Below are 27,876 nucleotides of genomic sequence, written 5' to 3'. Positions count from 1 at the left end.
AGAAAAGTAAGGAAAGAAACAACATCTCACAAAGTTCTAAAATAATATATATAGCAAATTAGTATGTTACTTGGATCTGCAGACTGGTGAAGAAAGAGTAAAGGTGTTAGCAAGCATGGAAAAATGGTATCAAGTGGATTGTAGAGTGAGGAACAATCAACATCAACATCATATCCTTCCCAGTAAGGTATGCCAGGTGCTGACATGCCCGTCACCACAGCCACTGGCCTGGAAGCCCAAAACCTCAGGAGCCAGGGCAGCCTGGAAAGTTGAGCATAACACCAGGAAAAGGGCTAGCAGCTATATGTGTGTAAAACAACTTTAACTGCATTCTTCTTCTTTTTCTGTAGCAATTAGATCTAAGCTAATAATGATTAGATACTAAAGTGTCAGTTATACTAACAGTAAGTTCTTGGTTTTACTTATATGTAAGGTATGCCTCCTCTTTTGTTTTGAATATGTGTTAATATATTACTTTATATCACAAATTCAAGATTTACTTGAATGCATCACACAGAAACTGCTTCTTAGCCATTCCAAGTTTGTCTGTTCACACATTTATTTCCCTCAGTATACTCTGCCAGAGATTTGTTCAGCTCCTAAAGGACCAGACAGTTTGGAGGCTGACAGATGTGGAGATGCTAAAATATTTGTTTACACACACTCCAGTTTTTGTGAAAACTCATTTTAATACTTAATACTTTAGCTCTTTCTGCAAAACTATGTTTTCCTGTAATGTTTATTATGTAAAAATATCTAAATATGGTGATATTTGTGTGCAAAATAAATATTGGAAAGAAATATGCAAGAATTCAGAAGTGTCCCCCTAAAAATTATCTCAACAAAGCAGAAAATCAGACTAAATGGAAAGAAGCAACTTTTTTAGTCTTTTTCAACTAATTTTATATTGCATAACATGAGAACAAGGAAATATTTGGGTTTGTATTGTGTGTCTGTGTAGGAAGCATGAGATGGTAAGTACGATTGTAAAATGTCAGCACTGAGAAAAAGTATGCAAAACCTGATAATTAGAAACTAATGAGGGTTAAAAAATTAATGAAATTTAGATGATGCAATTTAAACAGATCATAACTCTATCAAAAGTGTTTTACTAAGTTGGGTATGTTTAGACATGATTAATTATTAAATTAAGTTACATGCAGCAAAGTAGCCTTTAATAAAATACAGTACCTTATGATCTCATGTTGAAAAAGCATTCCAAATTGCATCTTCTATATCAGACCATGTAGAAAAAGTGAAAATGAAATCACAGCCTTCAATTTAAGACATAGATCGTAAATATTTTGGGGGGTATTCAGGGTGTTGCTATCATAGTCTGCCAAATTTTGCCTACTTTTTAATTAATTTGTTCCCACAATACACTTGGGGGACTGGTTTGGGCGGGGCGGGGGAGGTGCAGAAATTAAAGAGAAGGTGAATGGCCAGCTCACTGAGAAACGCAGGTCAGTAGGAAGGCCTGGATTCATTTCACATGCTTTAAATACTTAAACTGAGACATGGAAGTGAGGAGTCCTACTTACTTTTTTTTACACTCTGGTTAATAACAGGAGTTATCATAAACATAACATAACCTTGTAGCCCTGGCTGTTCACAGATTTACTTCACTTGGTTTAGCTTTGGCATCTACTTTTTTAGTTGGCAGATGTCTATGGCTGTTGTTTTCTTTTCCTTTGTACCACCAGGATTTTAAGACTCCAATATGATCTAGCGACCATAGGATCACGGCAAGCAGTGGAAGGGTGCACATAACATAGGATAAAGGGGTAGAAACTATGTGCCCATAACAATTTCAACCATACTGTTATTATTGATATTATTTTTTATTATTGACACTGTTTTGCATAGACTTATTCTTTCCTTTCCTCTAATAAAAATTATTCAGCTATATTGTTAAGATTTCAATAATACTAACAATAAATTCCGTCTCCTTCTTGAACATAACAGTAATAATCCAGTATAGTGAAATAGATATACAGATTAATTCACTGCATGTACTTTGAAGATGAAATATTATGGATAAATAAGTGTCCCAAGTGCTTCTGGTAAGTGCAAGATGCAATGATATTTTCCCTGTTACATTTTGTAAAGAGCAAGGATTATATAAGATACTGTTATAGAATGTCAAATTTACATCCAATCCTCACAAATTAACTTAGAACTACGAGCAAAAACTCACTCTGAAATTAAGAATTCATGTCTCAAACTTAGAAAAATTAAGGGACCTAGTTACTAAAGTCAACTGGACTTAAAAGCCCAGGTGGAGATCTTTTTTCTGGCTTTTTGTGTGTATAAGATGTGTATAACAGTAAGGGGAGAAAGCACACGGAAGGATACAGAAAGAAGACTTTATAAAGCTCTTGCAAAAGAAAAAATTACTTGCAAAAGCTGTAGGAGGTATAGAGTGTTTTAAAGAACTGATCATTGAAAAAAGACATCTATATCAGAAAGCATGCAAAAGAGATCAGAAATGTTAGCCGTAAACCTATGGTAGACCATTTGAGAAAACTAAATCTCAAAGAGGTGAATATATAATCCAACAATGGATTAGTGACAGTGTGCCATGTTAGACTAAACTTACAGTTTTATTTGTTAAAATTATAGGAATTATAGAAAAAAAAAAAATACTGTAAATTTGTTGGGATTTCCAAAGAACAAATGACCTGATTCTTTGTGAGAAATGATTTATTAGTGTGGGGCACATAAGACTTAGAAGACATGCAGACAGAAAGTGTTAATAAGGAAACTATCAGACTAGAGAAAGATTAGTAGCAGAGTTCCTCAAGGACTAGTCCAGCAATGTATCTTTAATGTTTTCATTAATTAACTTTGCACAAAAATAAAGCCTTGATGACAATTATTTATGATGTAAAGTTAAGCGGCAAGTAAATATAAAGAACTGGCATATCATGAAGAAAGTATATGATGATCCTTAGGACTACAGTAATAGAAATGGGAATTTAAGCAAAGAATTAAGCCCTATGAAGAGGGCCTAACAATAAGATTTCTCACCATTAACTGAAATTTCACCAATTGGCAACAACTTAGAAATAGAAAAGTCTGACATAGTTGCAATTTCTTTTTTACTGAAAACTGACAATATGTTTGGTTTATGAAAAAGTAAATATTATTTATCTGGTTTATGTGGAAAATTGTGTGCTATTGGACAAAACACTGTTTAGAGAGTTTTGCTTGCAGTGTCTTGTACAGTCTTGGTCACCTGTGTTAAAAAAATGAACTGAAAGACTTGCAAGTTAAAATGGGCAGGTAATCCAGGTAATGAAGAAGCATTGAGAGAAGATTTAAAAAAAATTCTGTACTAAACAGACCCAAGTCCTAAGGATATAACTAGAAGATGGAGGAAAGAATCACAGAGTGGAGAAAAAAAAGCAACATTTAAATAAAATGCGTATTTGCTGGCCAGGAAGAGAAAGTTTTTCAATGTTGTAAACTTTTTCAAGCATTGGGGAAGCAAGATCCTGGACTAGATTCCTGTGAGAAGTTATTCTCTTGAAGATCTGACTGTTTTAATGTAGAATGTAATACTTTAGTGAAGTCATTTGCCAATGTTGCTTCTTCGAATCATATATTGAATGACCTACTATGTTAGTTTTGTTTGTAGTTTCTTACGTCTTTCAGGTTTTCCTGTTTGTAGCATTAAAAGGAAACATGGTCTGAAACAATATTTTTTTTTCCTCCCCTCAAAATATGCAGTTTATTATATTATCAATAATGATTTGTGGTTTATGTCCATATTTTACACATTCATCACAGGTTTAAACCTGTAATTTTTGCACCACAGTTTAATTCAGACTAGAATCAATTCCTTCTAAGTATTTTGTGTGGGAATTTTTCCTTCTTTAAATTATGCCTCTAGAAAGTGTTTGGAATGTCTCTTAGTACCATTGCTCACCTTGCATGCACAATTAGTTAGCTCAGTACTTTCTTATTATAGTGAAGAAGAATAATGTGAAAGTTAATGGATGATTAAGGAATATTCTTAGATCTAATGACCTTGATTTACTGTGTCCTTGGAGCTGCGATTTGCTTTAGCTTGCAAGTTGTACTTCCCCTTTCAACCATATTTTCCTTCTCATGCCTATGGGGTCCATAAGACTGGTTCCTTCTGTTACTTTATCAACAGACTTTCACAGTTAATGTTAATAAAATCCATTTAGGATCCATACACTTTTCACATGTGTGAAAGGGATTCACAGAATCACACAGAATCACAGAATTGCTGGATTAAGAAAGGACCTCTGGAGATTGTCTCGTCCAACCCACCTGCTAAAGCAGGTTCACCTAGAGTAAATTGCACAGGAATATGTCCAGGCAGGCTTTGAATGTCTCCAGAGGAGACTCCACAACCTCTCTGGGCAGCCTGTTCCAGTGTTCTGGCACCCTCAAGGTAAAGAAACTTTTCCCTCACACTCAGATGGAACCTCCCATGCTTCAGGCTGTGCCTGTTGCCCTTCATCCTATCATTGGGCACCACTGAAAGGAGTCCAGTCCCATCCTCTTGACATCCACCCTAGCGATATTTATGAAGATTTATAAGATCCCCTGTCAGCCTTCTCTTCTCCAGTCTGAACAGAACCAGTGCTCCCAGTCTATCCTCATAAGAAAGGTGCTCTAGGTCTCTAATCATCTTGGTAGCTGGACTCCCCCCAGTAATTCCTTGTCCTTCTTAAACTGGGGATCCCACAACTGGATGCAGTACTCCAGATGTGGCCTCACAAGTTAAGAGTAGAGGGGAAGGATAACCTCTCTTGACCTGCTGGTCACACTCTTCTTAATGTACCTCAGGGTACCATTGACCTTCTTGGCCACAAGGGCACATGGTTGAATCATGATCAACCTGTTGTCAACCAAAACTCCCAAGTCCTTCTCTGCAGTGCTGCTTTCCAGCAGGTCCACCCCTAACCTGTACTAGTGCCTGGGGTTACTCCTCCCTATGTGCAGGACCATACACAATTCACTGTCAGATACGATCTAAAGCTTGATATAAACTTCTTTCTACACCTCTCAAGCCATAAAGTCAACATATATATTACCTCATAAGTAAGTTTGCTCATCTTACTTTCTTTGTCTTGTTTTCAGGAGAACTGTGGCTCTCAGGGAGACTCATCTTACTCTACCTAGAAATGATCTCCCAGTTTTCAGTCAGAAAAGGCAGACACTGCTATGAATACTAAGAACTGTTAATGCTGCCATTAAAATTGAGGCAAGCTACCAGCAATTTGAAAGTGTGATCACTCAAGACCTATGAAGAAAAAAAGGTCTTGTTCTCAGAGCTATTAAAATGTCATGGTCAGGACATCAGCTTGGTAAGCCCTTGAAATTTTTTTGCTTCACTGCAGTTAACAGGTTTTTTTTCAATTTATGTCAAACAAGGACCTGTTTCAGGTTGGTTGTTGTTATTGTTGTTGTTATTATTACTATTAATTTCAAAAGGTTATTAATAATGTCTTCAGACATCTGGGATACTGGAAATAAATATTTAGTGTAATTTGCATTTATAAAAGACAATATGTTTAACGCCTATTACTTTTCACTGGTACATTCTAAAACTTTAAATTGATAGCTTTTTAATGAGGTGTTGCTAGTTTTCTCTTGGAAAACTTTTTCCTTCTCTTAGAATAAGTAGTTGTGTTCTTGAATAAGCAGTTGTGGTCTTGAACAAATGCAAAGACCACTTTAAGGGCAGTCAAATAAAGAATTTGAATATAAATCAGATTTGTTTCCACTGGTCAGCAAAGGAAACAGAAGGCATAAAATATGTACAAACTCCAATATTCCTTTCCTCCAGCATTCCAGGTACTGGCTGCAAGAATTAAGATTATGTAGTGTTTTCTATCTGTGCTGGTAACCCAGTTGAACCTAAGCCTCACCCTTCTCAAGTCGCTTGAAAACTCTTTTCCCAGAAGTATCTTAGAATTTGTACCTTAAACCTGCTACTGCTTTATCAAGTAGGAATCAATCTTGTTGTGCCTTCAAGGCTCAACTCTAACAATAGGACTGTATAAAAATTGGCTGTAGAAGGGCAGAAAGCCAAAATATTGTGTGACACATGCTGCTGATATCTTATTTTCAAGACCTGTATAATGCATGGGTGAATGATTTAAAGCCTAGCTTGAGAGATGTGAATGTAAACCTACTTGATCCTCATCCATTCTCCGCATAGTTTCCCATTGTTTCCTGTTGCCTTCAGGTTGGCCCAATTAGCTTAAAAATCACACTATTCTATTAACTGTTTTTTTTTGTTTTTTTTTTTTTTTTTTTTATTTTTTTTTATTTTTTATTTGTTTCTCTCCTGACATTTACTGAAAAGGAAGGTCTATGTTTGGAAAAGTATGGTTAAGGTTGTTCCATTATTTCGTTCTTAACATGATCATTCTCTAATCCATTTTTTTCAACCTGACTTACATTTTTTTGTTCTTATTGATCTGGTCACATATTATCTGAGCTGCTGAGTTACTGCATTTAGAATGCATTATGATTTGGCTCTAACTGATTTACTTCATGTAAAATGTGTTGGATAACGTATAGATCAATTTTCACCTTGTTGTGTAAGATTCAGATCACATCCTTAAAACACTTTCTCTTACATACATATACAAAGACAGGTACTGCCTCAGAGCAGATAAACTTTAAAAAATAATGAAATCAAATAGGAAATTAATGAGGTCGATATAGAAATTTTTTAAATTTCTCTTACAGCTTGATAGTAAATAGATATGGGTAAACTAACATGAGTGAGAAGAGACATTATGCAACATAGAGCAGCAAAAGTGCATTTCTGAAGGGAAGAGTTATTTTAAGTATACTGAAGGACTATTTTTTTTATAGCTAAAAAGGTTTAAAGTTCAGAGTCTGAAGAAGTTAGCAGAAGAAGTTTCGATCACAAGATCTTCATCCAGATAGGCAGACACACATAAACCCATTTAAGCCATTATAGAGCACTAGGTTAAGCAGTCTGGCTCCCCGTAGGCTTAGATCACAGGCACATGCATCAGCTAAGATGTGAATTAAGAACACAGTCATCTTATGCTGCTCATGTCATCAGTAAAGTAAGAAAGGAGAGAGAGACATGTCTTCAGAGAATAATTAGTTTTTTTGTTTTTTTTGTTTTTTTTCTATGGAGTATCTATCTCTTTCCATTGACCACAGTAGAAATTAAAAGTAACTATTTCATTAATACAAGATAGGTACTTCAATTAGATATTTAAAGACAGAATAATCTACACTTTCTGACCACAGGTCACACGTTCCCATTTTACTTCATCTATGGTAAGATAATACAAAGATATCTTTAATCAGATTTCTAAGCTTAAATACAGTTAACCTGTCCAGGAAGTAGGACTGTAAAAAATCTAAATATTTCAAAAGACCTCAGCTTGAATTTGGAAAGGTATTAAAAATGTTTTGTATTTTAATGGAGATTTGGATTCGTGGATAATATAGTGGAAGTATACTGAACATATTGCTTCATATTACATCAACTGGCTCAAGTTATAACAGCAACTGAGTTTTCATTTCTGGGATTTTGGTGCAACTGCTGCCTGGATTAAATGTGAAATTAGTCATGGCAGATGGTTTCTGCCTATCTCCTGGTGAGTAGATTTCTCCCTCATATACTTCCCAGAAAAATAACTGCAGAAAAGAAGCAGGTCATAATAACCAACAGCTGTCAAGTGGGAGTGAAATAGCTGCTATACTCCACCCCAGGGTGGCTGTGCTTCAGTGGTGTCACACTGGCGAAATTGTGCCATATTTGTAAAGCACTGTGAGATTCTGGAGCGAAAGGCCCTAATAAATGTCAGATTTCTATATGCCTAGTCATAGTAGTAAAATATCCGTTGTGGGCTGGTATTTACCATTGCTTTTCATTCTGTTTTCCTATTTTTAAAATAATGCTTCTTTACCAGACAGGTTAACACTAACAATGGTATCATGTAATTCTAGAGAGCAGAAATGGATTATGTGAGGAGCTGGATCCATATTAAGAGCACAGACTGGAAAAGAAAAATAACTGATTTCTCAAGAGAACGGGCAAGTGTCATGTCTGGCAATCAGTATGCATTCAGCATCTCAATTTAACTATGGATTTTTTTTCAAAAATTCATTAAAAATTGCTTCTGCTTTTGTGTTCAAAATACTTGATTGCTCATTTCAAAGTGAAAATTTGTCAATAATAGATGACTAGATGACATAGTTGGGTAATGTGTTTAACAAAACATACCCAGACTTTGTATATTTGCAGTTCAGATGTATTTGTCACAAACACTTTTTTTCCAGTTTAGGTTGGGAAGAACATGCTAATTTGGATAGACTACCACTGAGATTTAAAAAAAATCCCTAAAACTGGTTAATGGTTTGTTATTTACGAATTAGTCATGCAGTTGTTGGAAAGGCGTCATTGCCCTTTTAATACATAAACAGCTGGAAAACAGCCATAGTGATTTAAGAATTTGTCAAACAGCTTATTCAGAGGAAGTGTTTGTATGTGATCTGACAGATGTGTTTCATAATTTCAGTAGTTTTCCTAAATAGGCTGCAAGAAGATACAATAGTTTATATCATTTAATTTTGGAAAAGATTGGAGAAAAAAAAATAACTGAACATAAAAGGGAACAAGTGCAAAGCAAGGAAGACTAATCAGCTGCACAGATAAGAGACAGGGAATGACTAGCTCAACAGCAGCATAGGCAGAAAGAATGTGGGGTTTATACAGAACCCAAATGTAACATGAGATGGTAATTTCTCCTTTAATTTTGGTTCAGACATTGTCATGGATCTTATCATTGTGAAGATGAGACAAAAGGATGAATCAAGCCCAAACATTATTTATTACTCAATGAAGAAAGGTCTAACAGAGGTTACAAGCATCAGACAGGTCTCCCCACCCAGGGCAATCCTAAGCCCTGGAACTCTAGGAATGCTCGCTGTAGCTGACATCAAGACACTACAGTTGTGTAAATACGTAATACAAATTCAATTAGAAATGCCTCCACTTTTCCCCAATGCTTCTGCCATTCAGATTTTCAAAAGTGAAATAAAAGGAAAGGATTGGATATTATTCTCCAACATAATTTCCTTCTTGCCCGTTCTGTGGCATATTGGCTGAAAGGAGTAACAATTTTTGAGATTCCATATAGTATAGTTGCTATATCAGGATGTACCTCTGTCATAATTGTGGGAAGTGGAAATATCACTGTGTGCCTAATTATATATTTACATTTAGGGAGAGAACTAATCTAATTTACTTTAGCTGCATAAATGTGATCTAAACATGTGACAACTTCCTGATACAGCTGGTCAGTGAGCCAGCTAGGGAAGGCACCCCACGGGACCTGTTGTTTGTGAATAAAGGAGGACTCGTGAGTAACATGTTAGCTGAAGGTTGCCTTGGGCATAGTAATCATGAAAAAAGGAGTGTTTTCTGTTCTTGGAGAAGTAAGGAGGGTGGTCAGCAGAACTGATACTTTGGACTTCCAAAGGGCAGACTTTTATCTGTTTAGAAGGCTGGTTGGCAGAGTCCCTTAGGAGGCAGTCCTGAAGGAGAAAGACATCCAGGAAGGCTGGTGGCTCTTTAAGAAAGAAATCTTGGAGGTGCAGGAGCAGTCTGTTCCCATGTGCTAAAAGATGAGCCGACATGGAAGAAGACCAGCCTGTCTGAATTCCAACCTTGGCTGGAACTCAGGAATAAAAGGAGAATTTATAACATTGGGAAGAACGGGCAGGCTACTCAGGAGGACCACAAAGATGCTGTGAAGTTATGAAAGGAGACAATTAGAAGGGCTCAACTAGAGCTAAGCCTGCCTACTGCTATAAAAGGCAACAAGAAATGTTTCTGTAAATACAGCAGCCACAAAAGGAGGGCTAAGGAGAATCTCCACCCTCTGGTGGATGTGGAGGGGAACATAGTGACAGAAGATTAGGGAAAGGCTGAGGTACTCAGCCTTTAATAGCAAGAAGAGTTGCGCTTCAGGTACCCACCCCCCTGAGCCAGAAGACAGGGACGGGTAGCATGATTAGCGACCCGCTACACCACTTGGACACCCACAAGTTTATGGGGCCAGATGGGAGACATCCAAGGGTGCTCAGGGTCTTGGCAGTGGTGATCACTAAGCTGCTTTCCATTATATATCAGCAATCTTGGCTAACTGGGGAGGTCCCAATTGACTGGTTGCTCTGGCAACCACTGACAGAACCTGAGGGAATGGCAGGAAGATGTGCCGGTGGAGGTTTAGGTTGGACATTAGGAAAAGGTTCTTCACGCAGCTGGTGGTGGAGCACTGGAACAGGCTCCCCATGGTGCTGTCAGCCCCAAGCCTGACAGTGTTCAAGAAGAGACTGGACAATGCCCTCAGACACATGGTTTGAATAGTGGACTTGTCATATGCAGGGGCACGAGTTGGACTCAATGATCCTTGTGGGTCCCTCCCAGCTCAGGACATTCCATGATTCTATGATGTTGAACGCTTGGCAGTGAAACAACCTGAGCTGGCATCCTGGGTTCACTGACAATTGTCCTTTGAAGAAGATGCAGAACAAGTGTAAGGAATCTTGAAGTCAGCAACAAGAATGATATCTTACAGCTTGTCCAATTTGCCAATATGGGAAACAGCGTAGAGAAAATAAGGTTAATTTGCTGCTAGGTTTTAAACCAGATACTAAACACTTCTTCTAAGAAAAGGTTGGGAGAGAGATTTTATGCAATCCCTCCTCTCGTAGTTTTAAGAATAATTTAGCACAGAAGTTTCAGAATGTTCATCTCTAGTGACTGATGATAAACTTACTTTTTCTAGCTTTCCTTCTGTATCTCTGTCAACACACACTGCTAAAATACTTCTTTAGGCAAAGGTCAGGCATGAATGACCTAGGCAAATCTAGGAAGAAATCTGGACTAAGTGATCACCTGTGATCTTACATTTCTCTCATATTTTTCTAGGTCACAACACAATGGTCATCAGAAAGTATGACTGCTCAGTCTTCTCTGATAGCTGAAACACTGTTTATGTTACTTTAAATAGTGGAAAAGTTAACTTTTAAAGTAGGTTCTGGTGAGTGAATAAAGATAAGTCAGGCTTTCCTTTTCCTTGGTATACAATGGTTTTTCTTCGCCCCTAATTCTATCATCCTATTTAGCAAAACAGTCAGGAGAACTCACAATAATGATGTTTTAAATAGTCCTAAAAACTGTAAAGTATGAAACCTCTCTAAAGACTCATATAATATCCAAGATAAATGTTTCCATTTCATTTAGTGAATATTAAGCAAGCTGCTTTTGGTGGTAATTCCATCAGTTTATTTCATTAATTGAAGAGTTTAATAATATTTTCATTAAATATTTATATTAAAAATCACATATTGAAAATGAAACACATGTCCCTTGATAGTCAAGATGGTTTCCAGGCTTGTATTAGTCCTTTCTAATACTCATAGAACTCATTTGCTGTAACTTAGAAATTGCATTATGTGTTGAGATATTAAATCTGACCTTACATTGAATTTTATTCAGGGTGCATTTTCCTTTTTATGTGATTTTTTTTCCTTAATGAATATTTGACACTAAATTGACTACAGAATATCAAATGTGATTAAACTTCCCCCTTTTTTTTAAAACATAACCTAATGTGCTTTGGGTAAGACAGCCCTAACATGTTAAGATGAGTACCTATGATTCAGATCATAAATTTAAAAATATGATAGAATTTAGCAAGTTACTGGGAAAATCTGTTACTTGAAAACAACTTTAGCTAGATTATACTTTTAAAAATTTGTTATTTGATGAATATAAGTTAAAAGCTGGTGTTCAGTAGAATACTAAAATGTAATAGACCAGGTTAAACCATGTTAGATGAATAGTTTACATAATTTGATACCAACCAGTTCATAAAGAATTCACAAATTATTTACACATTTGTTACTCAAAACATATTAATCATTTTTATGATCAAATTTGTCACTGACAACCATTTCTTCCAGGTGATACTGAGTGTTTTCTGTTATCTTTGGCCATCATTTGGGTATGGGGATGGATTTGGCTTTTTTTGGTTGTTTTTAATGCATATGCCATATAAATGTGTATATATGGGTATAGGTAGGAGATTTATATAGATGTTTGCATATAACCTTGATAAGTTTAGTCTTTTCATCTGTGACTGGCAACCTAAATATTATGCAATACATGGTACTGATTGTCTTCTGTTGATCCTGATATTTCGATAAAATGTGTCTAATTGCCTCCAAAGGCATCTTTGTTTTCACTGTGTTTCAAAGACCTCAATTTATGCTATCTTATTATTAGCTTACTATACCGGCTGTATGAATGTTTACATTCTGTTACAGCATATGTAAATATATTGTGAATATTTAACTTATTTAATGATGCAAAGATAAGTTTTTGCACTGTTCAAAAAATATTTTACCAGATCTAAACAATAAACTTGCATCGCTTGACTCAATGATATATGTGACTGGAGCCATTTGTTAATCTCAAACCATATTCTAGGAAATGTTTTGATGTTATATCCAGATCATCTTGGCTAGGTGTGAATTTGGCTGTCAGTTCCTTGGGGCAAAAATGGTCTTTTGTTCCCAAGGTGGTAAATGTACTGTTGATAATTCACAGAAGTGATTCACATCCCAGTTGATCTCCGGTCCTTATTTTAGAGACTATATAACTCTTCTACATAGTTGCCCCTCACAAATATGTAGAAACTATTGAACTTCTCCTTGTAAATTTTCAGTTTAATTTAATGTATTTTTTAATCATAAATCAGTGATTTCTGTCCACTATACTAAATAATCTTTATGGTAATATTTTGTTAGTAGTAAAGATGAACAAGCACTTTAAGGCTTTAGACCTTGAGATTCATAGCTAACATTTTCTAATGTTCAAGTACAGTTAGATAGGGTAGTGGATATAAAATGATAGCTTAGTCAAAGATATAGATGATTTAAAGCCACTAACCCTGAAGACATTAACAGTAGTTCTAAGGCAGTTTCTCTCTGCTGCACAGCTGTGTGACAATAGCAAAGATAGTAATATTAGTATATAGAGAATAAACACAGACAGTAAATGACAGGCAGTGTAATTCACTGAGTTGCATGAGGGGAAAAAATCACACTGTGAACCATAATAATAACCACAAAACTTGGAATATTTCAAAACAACTGTCACTCATTGTGCAAGAAGGCTGTATGACTCCACGGGTAGTGTGATTGTAGACTAGGGCAAGAGTTCATAAGCAAACAACACTAGACATCTATAAAAGATTTTTACTACTTCTTAAACATCTCATAGTTTTCCATATCATTAGACTGATTTGATTTTTTTTTTCTTGAGAACAAAGCTCTCATGCTTCCTCCTGCAATGTTACAGTGTTTATCAGGAAATCAAAGCAGCATTCAATTTTTATAATTCCCACATTATTTTGGTTTTGCATATGAGAGAGTATGTTGTTCAGGAATACCACTTAACATTTTGGTTTTGATATGGATCAAAAGTGAAGCAAGGCCTGCTTAATAACTTAATTTTTGAGCACTGAGTATCATACTGTATAAACAGTTCCAAAGTAAGAGTAATAATTTAGAACAGTGTAAAAAATGTCAGAAGTATCATTCAGTTGAATGAATCTTTAACTAATATTAACTAATATTTAACTATTTTTTTCTAACCTAGTTGAAGCTTACACAGGCACATAGTCATAAACCCACATTCTGTTGCAAGATACCTCTTTTCTGTTCTTCCTGAATGGAAGTTTTTACAACATGAAGACCTTTAAGATACACTTAGCTGGTTTACTATGAAATCCTCTTTCTCCTCAGTTTATTACATATCAAAGCATTTCTCCTCATCTTTTTCCCAGGAAAGCTAGGCAAACGTAAACACAGCCATTCTGACATGGCTGGTTTCTTCAGCTTTTTACACTGACTTAATAATAGCTTTTTCCAGATTTCCCCCTTTTTTTTTACAAAATTCTTAAGGCCTTCAGAATAATCACAACCTGATGGTTTTCTCTTGTCCCTGTTTTACTCTTATGTATCCAAGATACATGGTTTTCAAGCTGGGTTGACTAGGCTTTTACCAATCATTGTCTGGAATCTCATTGTTCGTGAGGTTTTTGATCCAACAAAACACTGAATTGAAAGCTCATTAATAACTAAGGATAGAGTTTTTTTATTTATGGGATTCACTCCAGCACTTAACTGCTGCTCTCTATAGTATTACTGTTCTGAAATTCTGATATATATCCGTATCTTTTAAAAGCCAGGGAAAAAACTCAGATTTCATAACACGTCTGCTGTTATTCTCAGCCTGATAAGGAGACATTAAAAGTATTGAGCTGATACAAAGTGATGCTATTTATGACAAAACAATTTATTGGTTTTCATTCAGCTCTATAATGTAAGGTACTACAAATTCTCAACAGACCTGAATGAGTAAGAGGAGCTAACCAGGGCTCCTGTCCTCACAAAGTCATAATTTTCTTGTATAGCAGCTGGATGAGTCCAGGAAGGAAAAATTTATAAGCAACAGTTTTGACTCTGAGTAATTTTTAAGGAAAAAATATATTATGAATTTTATTCACAATCTTTAATTACTACCCAAGTAGCTTTAATTTCAAACTGAAATGTTTTATTGGCTACCAGAGATAGACTTGTGGGCACTTAAAGTAGAATCAGACAATCTACTTGTGATGCCTTTGAAGATATCGTTTGATCAACAAAGCTTTTTAGGAAGTATATTTTTGTCTAGTTTGTTTGAAAAGGGCTCACATCCTGAGCAAAAGTTGCTGTAGGCTGTAGTCTAAATAATGCTGGTTGCTGAGCCCCAGCTGTTTACACATTTTTTTACATTTTATAGTATACCTGTTTCTTTCCGCAGATTACATTCTGCTTATTCTGATCAGCTAAATCAACACACAAATATCAGCCTTGTGCCCTCCAGTTGGCTCAGTGCAATCAGTGTTCAATACTAAATAAAGTGAGGGCCTGTCTTTAAGAAGCTACTAGTTTAATTCCAAGTAAAACTTGTTTTAATAAATTCGAAGCCACAGATACTTTTTACTCCGGTTGTTATATCAGATGAACATTGAAACCTAGCTTTTTACCCCATCCTGGGTTTGCTTTGTTTTTCTTTTCTCTCACCTGTAAGAAGTACAAAAAATGTAGTATAACAAAACATACTATTTTTGCATGTGGTTACATTTTACTGGTATTTGAAAATTCAAAATAATACAATGTTTAGCTGATCTTTTCCATGTGACACCATCCATTTGGTGCTCCTAAGTCCATTGCCAACTCCATTATCTTTGTGCTGTATACCCTTTAGACATAAGGTAGAATTTATTATGGTATTCTATGATTCAAACATATAAAATTATCAGTTATCACAATGGTGAGAACAGCTTCAGCTACCCACCTTCTTCTGCTTGGTAAACTGCATACGCAATCACGCTCTTTTATTTCAGTTTTAGGCACCAACCAGAAACTTAACTACTCAAATAACCAGGGAAATTCCCTCAAACAGGAGCAGAAGCAAAACTGTACCCCAAACTGTAAGCAGCCACAATTTTTTTCAGGGAGAAAAGGAAAGAGAAGGTTACAGAAAATTTGCCTGGTGCCACATGCGTATGAATATTCAGAACCAAGGACGATACATTCCTTATCCCCTGTCTATGATTGGAGTTAATAAGCAGGTACTTCATCTATAGCACGATTACTCTGGTAACACTGATTTTTTTAATTTGAAAATAAATGCATGTTTATCTTGTGAAGCAGTTTGCTGTCAGAAGAAAATATTTCATTGGTTAAATTGCTTGAAATAAAGAGCTCAAGCACATGGATTGTTATCATCACCAATCTTTTCAAGCAGTTTCAATTTCTTTTTCATCTAGTTTTATTTACTTTTTTTTTTTTTTTTTACTTACTTACTTGTTTTCCTTCAAGAGAGACATTGCGTATACATTTTGATTTCACCCTTGAACACTGAAAGGAAATACATTGATTACAAAATATTTTTGCAAGTGGAAGGTTCTGTGCAAACAAGGGGAATGTAAAGAAGATTACACATGGTAAGCATGCACTGAAATAAGCTTGTCAATAAGATACCAATATTTCAAATGTGAAAACACATTTCCAGCTGGAGCAAGATTAGCAAGGGTGTTTATGAGTGTATATGCTTTAGTCTTTAACTGGTTTTTTTTACTCCCATGACACAAAATGGAACTTTCAGGTAAGGGTACGTTGTGTGCTTTGTGTGCAAAAGACCTGTGTGTTATGTATAAATAAAAAAATGATGTAACACAATTGTTATAAGTATTTCAGGTGAACTTCAAAAGCAAGAATATGAAGCAGAAACAGTAGTGGAGACTTCAGGACAATGTAGCTTTTAAAAGTGTTTTTAGGAATCTAGTCTGATGTCTTCAGTGTTTTAGTTTTCCCTTGCAGATAGTATAACATATTGGTCTAGACACAGTCCTGCTGCAGCACATTTCAGTCTGGCTATACGCAGGATACATTTGTTTTGCTGTCTGATTCTACTCCTACCTAGTAATGCAGCACATACAAACAACAAAGTTTTATTTCTAAAAAAAAAAAAAGAAAAAAAAAGTCTCTTTTATCTTCCCCTCTGAAGTGTACAGACATAACAGCTGTTTCAGTAGGATGGAAAAACATTGGGAACTACAATAAAAGAAAACAAAATCAGCAGTCTGCAATAGCTTATGTGACTAGATCAAATTGGTATGCTTTTGGCTTCTGTTTTTGTTTTTCCTTGCAATCATTACTTTTCAACAAAACTCTGTGTATCAGGTTATTTTTCTGCAGATTTCAAACACTGTTATACCTGAATGACTTGCTGCAAAACACACCAAAGTAATTGCACTTCCAGAATGACACTTCTTTTTTGTTCCTTATACAATTCCTTTTCAGTGCAGCGATATGACAGTGTTGACCAGAGCTCTCTCCTGGTATCTTTTGAATATGAAACATCACTGAACAAATGCTTCATCAGGTACATGTACAGTGCATAATTTTCTTGCTGAACTACATCCCTGGGGAGAGACTGCCTGTAGAGGCTGTTCTAACTAAATTGAATCCTGCCTGAGAGGATTTTTTATTTCACTGTTACGTGTAATGTGAAGTCATTCCTTTTTAAGAGATGTTCTCAGAAAGGCTGTGTATGTCTCCACAACCAAATTTGTTGCCTTGCAGACAGAGCAGGGATGTGCAGAGCCGAAGGGAAGGTTGCAGAAGGTGGCTACCTTAGCATCCATGAGGTGCTGAAAGACCTGCAAAGGTGCCTGACAGCCTCCCATAGACAAGCTCTGCAAGATGACATCCCAAGACTCCAGCAGAGTTGGTTCATGATAATCTGTTTGCCAGACACTCACACCAACACACAAATCTCTCTAATCTTTTTAAGACCTTGCAAGTTTCTCAACATACCCTCTCAAAATATTTTTCTACAAAAATTATTTTTTTGTGGTTCCATTTTGGGGCAACTCATCTGAGTAGATACAGCAACTCTTGACAGAAGATTAACTCTGTTTCTTATATTTGATAAAACTTCAACACTAAAGCAAGTGAAGTTTATTAAAACTTAAAAATTTAGCACATAAATGTTCAGACCAAGAGAAATCTGTGGACATAGGACTGTTAAACATAAAAAAACTTTGAAGGTATGTTTTAAATCTAGAATATCAACTCTAAAAATAAAGAATATTTTCTCCATTCTAGGCGTTTTCATAGATATTTTTCCACACTGCTTTTGGATGACAAAGCTAAATCCACATATGTTATTCTTGCCAGATTGATATGAGTACCAATTAAGCTGTTTTTCAGTATGTTCATGATTACATCATTTTTGTAGCTGTGCTGTAAGAATATGTATTTTTTTCCAGCTTTCCCAGTCTATATGTGTGTATGTTTAAGATATATCTATTCATGTTTTTTCTTTTTTTTTTTTTCCTGCTTATTTATAACATAACTCTGCCATCAGCTGAAGTTTTGACAGCTATCTTAAATGGATCAGAACATCATCCTTATTTTCAGCTTCTGGTGCTCCTTTTGTGCAATTCTTGCTTTTCTATAATCTTATAATGATTGAACATCCTCTGCTTGCTTTCTGTAGTTTGCTTAATCTTTGCTTGTCTGCAGTTCTGCTGTGCTATATCTCTATCTACTCTTTTGTTCATGTCCTACATTTCCTTAGCCTTCTTTTTTGTCCTTGCCTTTCTCTATTTTTGTCTTCTGTCTTTAATCCCACTTCATGTTTTCTTTGGAGAATTTCAAAATGTTACACTGACTTACCAGAAAATCCCTGCAGGATTTAATTTTCTCACAGCATCTTGGGAAACAGTGCTCATGCTGAATTCATGTCACTTGAGAATTTCTGGCTAAATAGACAAGATGTTGAAGGACTGAATGTGGAACAATTGAAGGTAATAGCTAATTTTAATCTTATTCTGTTAGACATTGTCTAATCATACAGTAATGCATAAGGGAAGAACTACAAGCAGGAAATCCCCAACATCTTTCAGGTAAATGTGGAAACTAGTTGTGCTTAGCTCACATATCTAAATGACTAAAACTGATATGAAGAGATATGCTGTTCTTTTTTGGGGAATTCCTTTGGAAGTTTCATCTCTGTATGTTATTTCCCACAGAAAATTCTAAAAGCTGACATTTTAACAACCAGCCTCCCTGACAAACTGATTGTGCATTGGTCTACAAGGAATACAAGGAACATCACCTTGAATTACATGCAGAGAACAACCAGATGAAAGTCCTTCACTCCTGCAATGAAAACCTGTTGTGTTTCTTCAGAGCTCTAGGTTTTTCCTTCAGTGTTCTGGTTCATGGTACGTCAGAAGGTTGTTTCTCAGAAAATATCTAGAAGGATCTATATGTATAAGAGTACAGATCTACATGCATAAGAAATTAAGAGTCTAATTTTCTTTTGGAGCCACCTTATAACTGGCTTAACAAATACTGCTTGTATGACATACAAAACAGGTAATTCAGAGATAAAGGACATTATGTTTTTGCACATTAGCATAAAAAAGTAGTTTTCTTTATTCACCCTCTCAAAAACACATCTTTTAGTATCTTCAAATGTTTGAAATCTCAAATCATGTATTTCATTATGTCAAAGGAGTCTGAGAAACTATGATGAGAAACATTTTTTAACCTGCAAGTGAAATCTACAAACACTTAGAATATGACCTTCAGGTTGAATGTTCAGGTCACTGTTTCTTCAGCTGTTGAAGGTGATGGGAATGGGAAATCAAAGGCATGTGTTAATCAGGAACAATACAATACACAAGTACTATTCTGTGGCTTGCATGTCAACAGCTTATATGTTGAATGAAGTTAGCCTGGTAACCAGGAAAAAGGTGAGACTGCAGTCAAATTACAGAGAAGAACTGTCTTATCTTTTAATAAATCGAAGTTCTCAGAAATCTGCATAAGAGTGGGAATACACCTCTAGTTTGGAACAGAAGACCTTAACAAGAAGCAACCAATAAGTTAATGTGCTTTCTTTTCGAGGAAAGAAAGCAATTGTGACTTACATCTCTCTGAATTTATCTTCCTCTGTAACAGTCTGGAAAGAGATACTACTCTATGGTCCTGACTCCTCACTATTCTTTTATCTTCTGAATTTGGTGATGCTGTGAAGTTGTGTGACTGGATCCTACAGGTAGAAGAAAGAATGACTGATATAAACTCACTCACTTGAGAAATACTAACAAGTTTCTTGTTTCAACAAATAATTCAGGTGTTACCCTTGATCTTCCTGAGTGCTGAGCTAGTCCCTAGTTGGTATCTGAAATGGACTTTTATTCTGTAGCAATACTAGCAAACTGCCAGAAGATACTTTAATTTCTACACAACCTGGATGCATTTTAAATTATACTTTGCAGAATGTGATTGTTTTGTTTTGTTTTGTTTTTTTACTGGGTTTGTAACAAACTAACAACTCCTGATGAAAAATTCAATTCTGTCTCCTTCCTTACATGTAGATACTTGAAAAAAAATATTCTTCTTCAGTTAGTTATTATCACGCCTGAGTGGTAGACTAATAAAAACTACTTTTTGCTGGATTTGCATTAGTTCATTTGGAACTCTGGCATGAAGTGGTTGTGGATCCACTGATCCTAGTGTATAAAAGATGCCTGAAATTACACTGTCTGTCTCATTGCTGTGTAACATTCGCTTCAATGAGAAAAATTTCAAGAATAAACAGGCGGTCTTCGTGGCATGCTCGGTCCTCTTCTGTCTTACGCCAATTTTTCTGGTCTACCTTGTAAACCTGGAAACTTTAGGTGAATAATTGAGCTTAATGTGCTCAGTGCCTAGTTAAATAAAAAAACAAACAAACAGACAAATTCAGTCTCTTTTCCCTAGAATCATAGAATGACACACGGCACTGGAACAAAATACTTAAAAGCTGGGGCAAGATCAGACAGCTTCAGGCACCTTCCCACTAACATGGGCAATACAGCTGAACACTGTTCATTTGTTCTTGTGGCCAAAATCTCACAGTTTTATTTAACTTGGTGATGTTGGAGTACCTCATTGTGCATCTTTATATGACAATAAAGATATTAAATTGAGTATGTAAACACTTCCTTGACTCTGCACAAGGGAACCTTGGAACTTCTTTTTGTAAAGAGTGTTGAGTCTGTCAGGAACTGCTTTTCCAATCTCACTGGGGAAAAACCTTTTATATTGTTTTTTTTCTAGTTACAAGTGAATGAATAACTGCTTCCAGAAAAAAAGCATTGCTAGGGAAAGTAGAATACCTATGGGGAATGTGCAAGATGTCCCTCTAATCTTGTTGAGATAACATACGCACTGTGATATATCAAGCACGGTGGAAAGATGGGTATTCAGAACACAGACTGTTTGGAAGAGATTAATTTGAAGGTAAAGATGGCAATGTAACCTTAGGAGAACACCATGATTAAATAGAAAGTACCTTTTAACTGCTGGCATTGCAAAAAGATGTCTGTGATTTGCTGTACACTTCTTTTCTAAAATGAGCAAAAGGACTAAATCCTACAAATTTGTCCAACTCTCACTAAAGCCAACAGGAATTTTTCATGTTTATAAAAGGGTAAAATTCTTTCTGCTAGAGAATATGAACCCATGTTCAGCAGCATACAGAGATTTGTTTTGAATTATAGCACTTAAAACAACAGGTAAACACTAGTAGATCTCTGTGTAACGAATGCTCAATAAATATAATTCTTTGAGCTCCCATGGTGTGCTGCTTCTTCAATACCTTTTTTACTGACATCTAAGCACTGATTTATTTATCTGACAAGAAAGGTTACGTGCATGTATCCTTAATTTTTACTATGGCTTTTTCTTAGCACTAACAATATAGTGAAGTGTTCATTACAATTTCTGTTTTTGTATTCTATTAAACTTATGAAATTAACTTCGGGTCTGAAACTTCCTAAACTTTGCTTCTGTCTACGGGTGCAATTTTTGTAAAACAGTTCCAGAAAAATTATTCAGATTCTTCTGAGTAATAGGAGAATAAAAGTGCATACCGATTAGCATTTTAAAACAGTAATGAGCAGTAATAACTGAAAACCAAGTGAGGTGAAAAAGGGATTACACATTTTGCATGCAAAAAGCTATTACTTTTACTGAAGTGACCTGAGCTAAGTTATAGGTTTGTTCTTCTATAGGCAATATGTGAGGATTGGGGGAAAAAATGAATCTTAAAGCTATTAAAAGGACTGTTAAGAAGATGCTTTGAAATGGATAGTTCCTAAAGGCTATAGGCTATGCAAGAATAACAGCAGTTAAAAGGATGAAAATTGTAAAGGTCTTGCCACTTCTTTTGACTCTAAGCCAAGTAGATTGAAACCATCATGATTTTGATGACAGATCTGAGCATATAACACTATAAATACTTTGGTTTCATGTACATTGTGTGGATGCAGGTCAACATTAAGGGTCTAGCCTGAAATGACATTCAGAGAAAAACTGAGTGTGGGGGACTCTCAGCCATGATAAAACCTGCCCTTTTTAGGTGAGGGGCACACCATTCCTGGCACAGTCATCTTGTGCGATCATCTGCCTTTTCAGCAATGTCACGTGATTACCTCGTTTGTCCCCAAAATTGTATTGCTAAAGTAATTTGAATTGTAGATAACTGAATTTCACCTGCCTGCCTAATGGTGTGGACTGCGACTACATCTGTCCTCCAACATGAAATGGAGGGGTGGGTCCAGGATTAAGAAACAATCTGGATGTGATCCATCTCCAGTGGCATACTGCTTGGCATCTGTGGAGTCAGAGTTTAAATTATTCTAAGGTGCACAGTTTCTTGGTAGTAAGCTACAGCTACCTGTAGGTGGTCTTATAAATGGGAAAGCACTGTGCACTCTGACATTAGCCAAAGTCTTTCAGCAAATGGATGCACAGGATCCCACACAGTCATATAGGGGATTCATCTGAGAAATGCAGGCTTCTATTTCTGGTAATCATCCACACTGAAAGAGTCATCCTACTACTCCCTTCATAGCGAGAGGGAAATAGCCACTTTCAGGGCACGATGACTTTTACCCTAAGGTGAATATCTAAAAGAGGGCTGATGAATCACTCTTCAAAAATGATCATTCCTTTCCACCAACTGTGAAAGGAGCTCAGCTTGGTTATAAAACTCTGCAATGTAGACCTCTAAAGTTATGTACGATGTATCCTACCTCTGGTGTCCAATTTATTACAGTCTTTATTTATGGGAAATGGTAATATTACAGAATACTACCTAAGGGATTTTTTTTTTTTTATTACTGTACATATTTTATGTATACCTCTTAGCAGAGAACAAGTCTATCACTACTTTTAACAAAAGAACATGACAGGCCTTTTCACATCAGCAGCGAAGAGCAAAAACCTTTAAAAATACCTAGCAGATGCTAGCTAGTATATTCAAACAAATGAGAGCCTGCTTGTAGGTATAAGCCACAGCCATAAGTTATAGTAATTTTTTGTTCCATAAAGTAGCGTAAAAACAATTTTTACATTATCCTTCATATTAACTTTTCCTCAGCTAGATGCATTCCAAGTTTTTCGCTTATACACAGAAGCCAAAAAAAGAAACTGAGGGTAAGAGCAAACAAACATATTATGCATTACTTAATTGAAAGGTCACAAAATTATTCTGAGCTTTCTTGTCTGCAGAATACTTACGTTCACTAATATTTGTACTTTGACTCTTGACATCTGAGACATTTCCTGGCAGACAGTTGTGCTTGCTTAGAGATGGGACTATTGTCATAGGAATCAGAATAGAAGGTTAGAATTACTTTTTCTGCATAAACTTTCTCTTCAGAAATAAAAGGTTCAGGTTTTATTTTAAGTCTGTAGCAACAGAGAGGGTAGTGATTTAAATGCCAAAAAAAGAAAGCCTCAAGAGAAGACCTAGGATTTATTTATTTCAACATTTTAATTAATTCTTCTCAAAGAACAAATCACAAAGCAAAACAGATGAGAACTCTGGCTTATTCTGCAAGAATAAAATCTCCTTTTATAAAACCAGGAATCTGTTTATTGTATTCAAAGCTTGTCTATAACAATGACCTCAATCCAAGAAGCTTTCTACTACTACATCAAGTGCAATGTTAGACTCGGTGACTGCAGCCCTGTTTTTAAAGGCAAAGGCAAACACCAGAAGGTTTGAAACAAGATCCAGACCACTGAGGGGTTTCTAACACAGGAGATGACATTTTAGACGGCATGGTTACAGATCAGGAGTAGAATTTATGATAGTCAGTTATAATACTTGGCCTACTAGGGTGGCAAATATTTGTCCTCTACCTTTCATTTTCTGTAAATCTAGATTCCATTTTTTAAGAAGCTAATGGCAATAACCAAAATTACATTAAAAGTTTGGAGTATTTTTTTAAAATTCCACCAACTTTTTAAAAAATCATTTTCTGGTTAGCTCAAAAGTAAGATGATTAGTAGCTGAGAATCAAGCTGAGATTTTCTTACTTCCAGGCACTGTATCAGAGTTTCTGCAGCTCAACAACATCTCTAAAGGTCTCATTGGTTTTATAGCTTAAGTTTCTGTTTTCTAAAAATCCTACTTGTAATAAAGAAGTCAGATATTTCCTCTTTAACTCTAACAAAAATGATGATAACTGATGAAATACACTGAAATATATAGCCTCTAAATCCAAAATACAATTTTCAATAACTGTTAATTGCTGCTGTTACTATACATATAGGTTACTTTAAGATATCTCCATAAATGTATTCAGAGCTGACTGATGTTTTATTATGATATGACATGCAAAGAAAAACTGTTCATGCATTCACAGAAATTCAATACTTTTTGCTTTAAAATTTTGCAGTAACATTAATGTCACTTTTACAGAAAATTTTTTCCCCGTTTATTCTTCATGCCTTTCGTAACTCTATTACAGGAGCGCATATTTCTCAAATGTTAAGAAACACAGTTAAAGTCATGGCAAAGCTTTCAGTAATCCTCACTAATGTAATTTCAAGTACTGTGTTACGTCATGTTGCTGATAAAAACTTTTTTAAGGTTTGGCCAAGATCATGGCTTGTGGGCCCTTTGATACTGACATCATTTCAAACATGGATATCACAGTGTCTTTGTGGAGACAGCAAGGTGGTTTTGTAGGGTGTCTGTGAGGTGCAGAGTCTGCATACTGTGAAACAGGGATGGGCTGATAACATAAGGATGAAAAAATAGATTCCAAGAAAACCTTACATTAAAGAGTTGTCAAGAGCACCTTTTGAAATTGCGAGTTAAAATGAAGTTGCTTTCTAGGAACCTCTACATTTTATGGAAGAGTTTTTATTTTGTTTGCAAAGTATCAGGGTGAACTGAGGAAAGATATTCTGCTGCTTCTCGTTCAGTGATGATCCACCAGATTTTTTTCAGTCTGTCAATTCTTCAGTGTTTTGTTTTTTTTTCATAGAGCATTTTAAGGCTTTCTAAAACAAGACAACTAGGAAAAAAAACACATGTTTTTCTGTGACTGAAATTCATAAATTACAGGATAGGGAGACTGATACCTTGTTAATCAGCAGAGATGGCGTTACTGTTTTAGACACAAACATGAGGAAAGTTAAAAAAAAAAAAAAAGTATTTTATTATCACATTTATTATAACATAGGTGAAAATACAGGAAAGTTTTAGGTACACATTTCCTAAAATAGAAAATTATCAATTGTTCCTGCATTGTCTTTAATAGCATAAACAGAACTGTGTTCATTGAAAGACTCTACTATTTGCATGTTAAAAGGACGGCTGAAATAAAATAAGCTGTTCACTGCATTTGATTCATTTCTTACTAAAATAGGGAATACAGTATTTGAATGGTTGTCTGATTTCAAAAGAGCAGCAATTATTTTAGATAATAAGAGTCCATAGAGAGAGTGTAACAGCACAGTCTCACCAAACAGGACAATATGCTGTTGATTTTTGACCTTCTAACATTCTGGACTGTCAGAAATTTTCAAAATGACCTTTCATGCTGCAATATATTTGGCATTTCGTCTGGCTCTGATTTTCCTGCCTATGTGAGTGGGCGCAACTGCTGCTAATGTAAGCTTTTCACCTGAGCAGATGATTCATGCACATGCCTGCACACACACAGAGTAGCAGTGCTTTATCAACATTCTGAGAATGAGACCTATGTCATGCTACAGATTATATCTCTCAGCTCCTCTTCCTCATTAAAAAAACTCACAATTTTTGTTTAATAAAAAGTTTTCAATGTTTAAAAAGTATTTTTCAAGGAATTGAAGAATGTTTTTCAGGTAAAAAGAGAAATCATATCTCAAATTCCAGTAAAAAAATAACAACTAATATTTTGCTACTATAATTTTTTATGTACTTAGAAGAAAGACATTTCTTTTCCAAAGTGAACAAAATCAAATGGTAAATGTACAGTGGTCTCTAAAAATGAATGTTATTTACCTTGACTACTTCACTATACAAGTAAAAAATTCAGCTTTTCAATTTCCAGCCTCTGGAGACTTTTCAATCATTAATTAATTGCTTTCAGAGGCCTATCACATTAATTCTCTGAGGCAAAAGAGGTGGAGAGGTATGGGATAAAGAATTTAAATCAGGCTTCTGACAGATTTGCAGAGGCAATTTAAAATTAAATGGTGGGACTCTTGCTGACCCAGGCTTCTCTGACGGAAGTGAGCTTCCCCCATCCACTGCTGGGAGAGGTATCTAATCCGGTTGTGAAATGGGCTGAAAGGAACTGGCACACAGGAGGATCAGAAGTTCCTGCAGCCTCTCTTAGAGGGGCAGGCAGACAGAAAGGGTCAGTAACTTGGATTTTAATCTCCCTCCAGAAAACCATCAGATCATTGGTTTGCAGAGACATACAAGAATCATGAGCACTGTTTGCTTTTATGTGGGTAGTTACATAGGAGAGCTCCACTGCTGTAAGAGGCCAGGCTGACTTCCACATTGCTAAACTTGAAATTTTATTTTCCTTTGTATCAATCAATCAATCGAACAATCAATATCATTTTCGATAAGTGACATTCCAGAGGACTTCATTCCATCGTTGTAAAATACATTAAATAGCTAAGAGACTACTCAAAACTCCAAAATGAGTTTATTAGTGTTAATAGGCCAAGACTTTCCTCTGGAAGAACAGAATTTTAAAAAGACATGTATATTTTATTCACCATGCTTCCAATTCATTATTTCACAAGCCAAGATGGAGCCATCATCAGTGGGTTTTGATTCCAAATTCATAGAATATATTATTTTGTTATGTACGAGGCTAGAAGCATACTGTAAATCCTTCTCTCTGTAAGCTTTCCACCTCCACAGAGGTTTAGCTGCCCAGGACCAAGGGTTCAAAGCTCTAATTGATATGGCCCAGTTGTATAACTTCAGCTTGGACTGCTGAGAAAATTTCAAAGTTGTGAAAAGTTGCTGCTCTAAGATCTCTGGAGCCACACAAGATCAGAACCATAGAACTATTTAAAAACAAACAAACAAACAAACAGCAACAACAACAACAAAAAAACACAACAACAACAACAACAAAACATCAGGGAGAACTATATTATCATTACCTTACCTGTTTCAGTCTAAGTGCTGCCGTTTGCATTGTTCAGGAAGAAACTAGACCTTTGCAGAGGTGGAAGAAAAGTAAGAAATCAGGTAAAGGCTGCATTAATTCCAAATAAATACTTCAAAGTTGTGATGAACTGCTATACATGAATATGTTAAGTGCTACACAAATTCTCCTTACCTGCTGGGCTGCACACACCAGGATCCCGGTTCTTTACTTATGAAAATATGGTCTCTTCTGGAAAACACCTGCGGTCCCTCATGCCAGATTTAATCTCCATGGAAACACATTAACTGAGGAAGAAATGTGCTGGGAAGGGAAGGAGTAGGACTGGTGCACTGCTCATTCTTACCCCAAGACTGAAGCCAGAACATTACCAGGACATGCAGAAGAGGAGCTCCTTTGAATTATATACATGTTGTCGGTTTCCAAATCGGCAATATAGCTCATAATTAATATAATTTTTTGTTGAGTATCAGCAAAATGTGTAGTAAGACCATCAATGTTAGGAGTGTTGTTAATTCCATGTAAGGAATGCCACACAATCTGCAAGAAAACTTCTAAATTTACAGTTGTAAATAAAAACAAGGAAGCACCCTCATTTTGCACATACACATTGATAAATACCAACCAGGAGAAACTGTATAATACCTCCTTGCAGATACTAGTTGCTGCTTTTGGAGGCAGAAGAATGAAAATTTTCCACAATCTTACCTAAACCTCACCAAGGGTTCAATAATGA

The 27,876-nt window shown here is 35.8% G+C and overlaps 1 long non-coding RNA gene across 1 annotated transcript in view; it reads left to right on the top strand.

Annotated features, from left to right (window-relative positions):
- The window catches only part of LOC135578212 (uncharacterized), a 55,241-nt gene extending 29,434 nt beyond the window's left edge, over nt 1-25,807 (top strand). The window contains exons 2-5 of the long non-coding RNA XR_010469558.1: nt 5,119-5,345; nt 16,963-17,044; nt 18,359-18,473; nt 18,699-25,807. This is a non-coding gene — a long non-coding RNA (uncharacterized LOC135578212). The remainder of the gene's footprint in view (nt 1-5,118; nt 5,346-16,962; nt 17,045-18,358; nt 18,474-18,698) is intronic.
- The last annotated feature ends 2,069 nt before the right edge of the window (nt 25,808-27,876 follow it).

This window comes from Columba livia, chromosome 1 (assembly GCF_036013475.1).
Source record: "Columba livia isolate bColLiv1 breed racing homer chromosome 1, bColLiv1.pat.W.v2, whole genome shotgun sequence".
Taxonomy (NCBI): domain Eukaryota; kingdom Metazoa; phylum Chordata; class Aves; order Columbiformes; family Columbidae; genus Columba; species Columba livia.
Note: the sequence above shows the minus strand (reverse complement) of the source record. Positions and strands in the feature narration are given on the sequence as shown.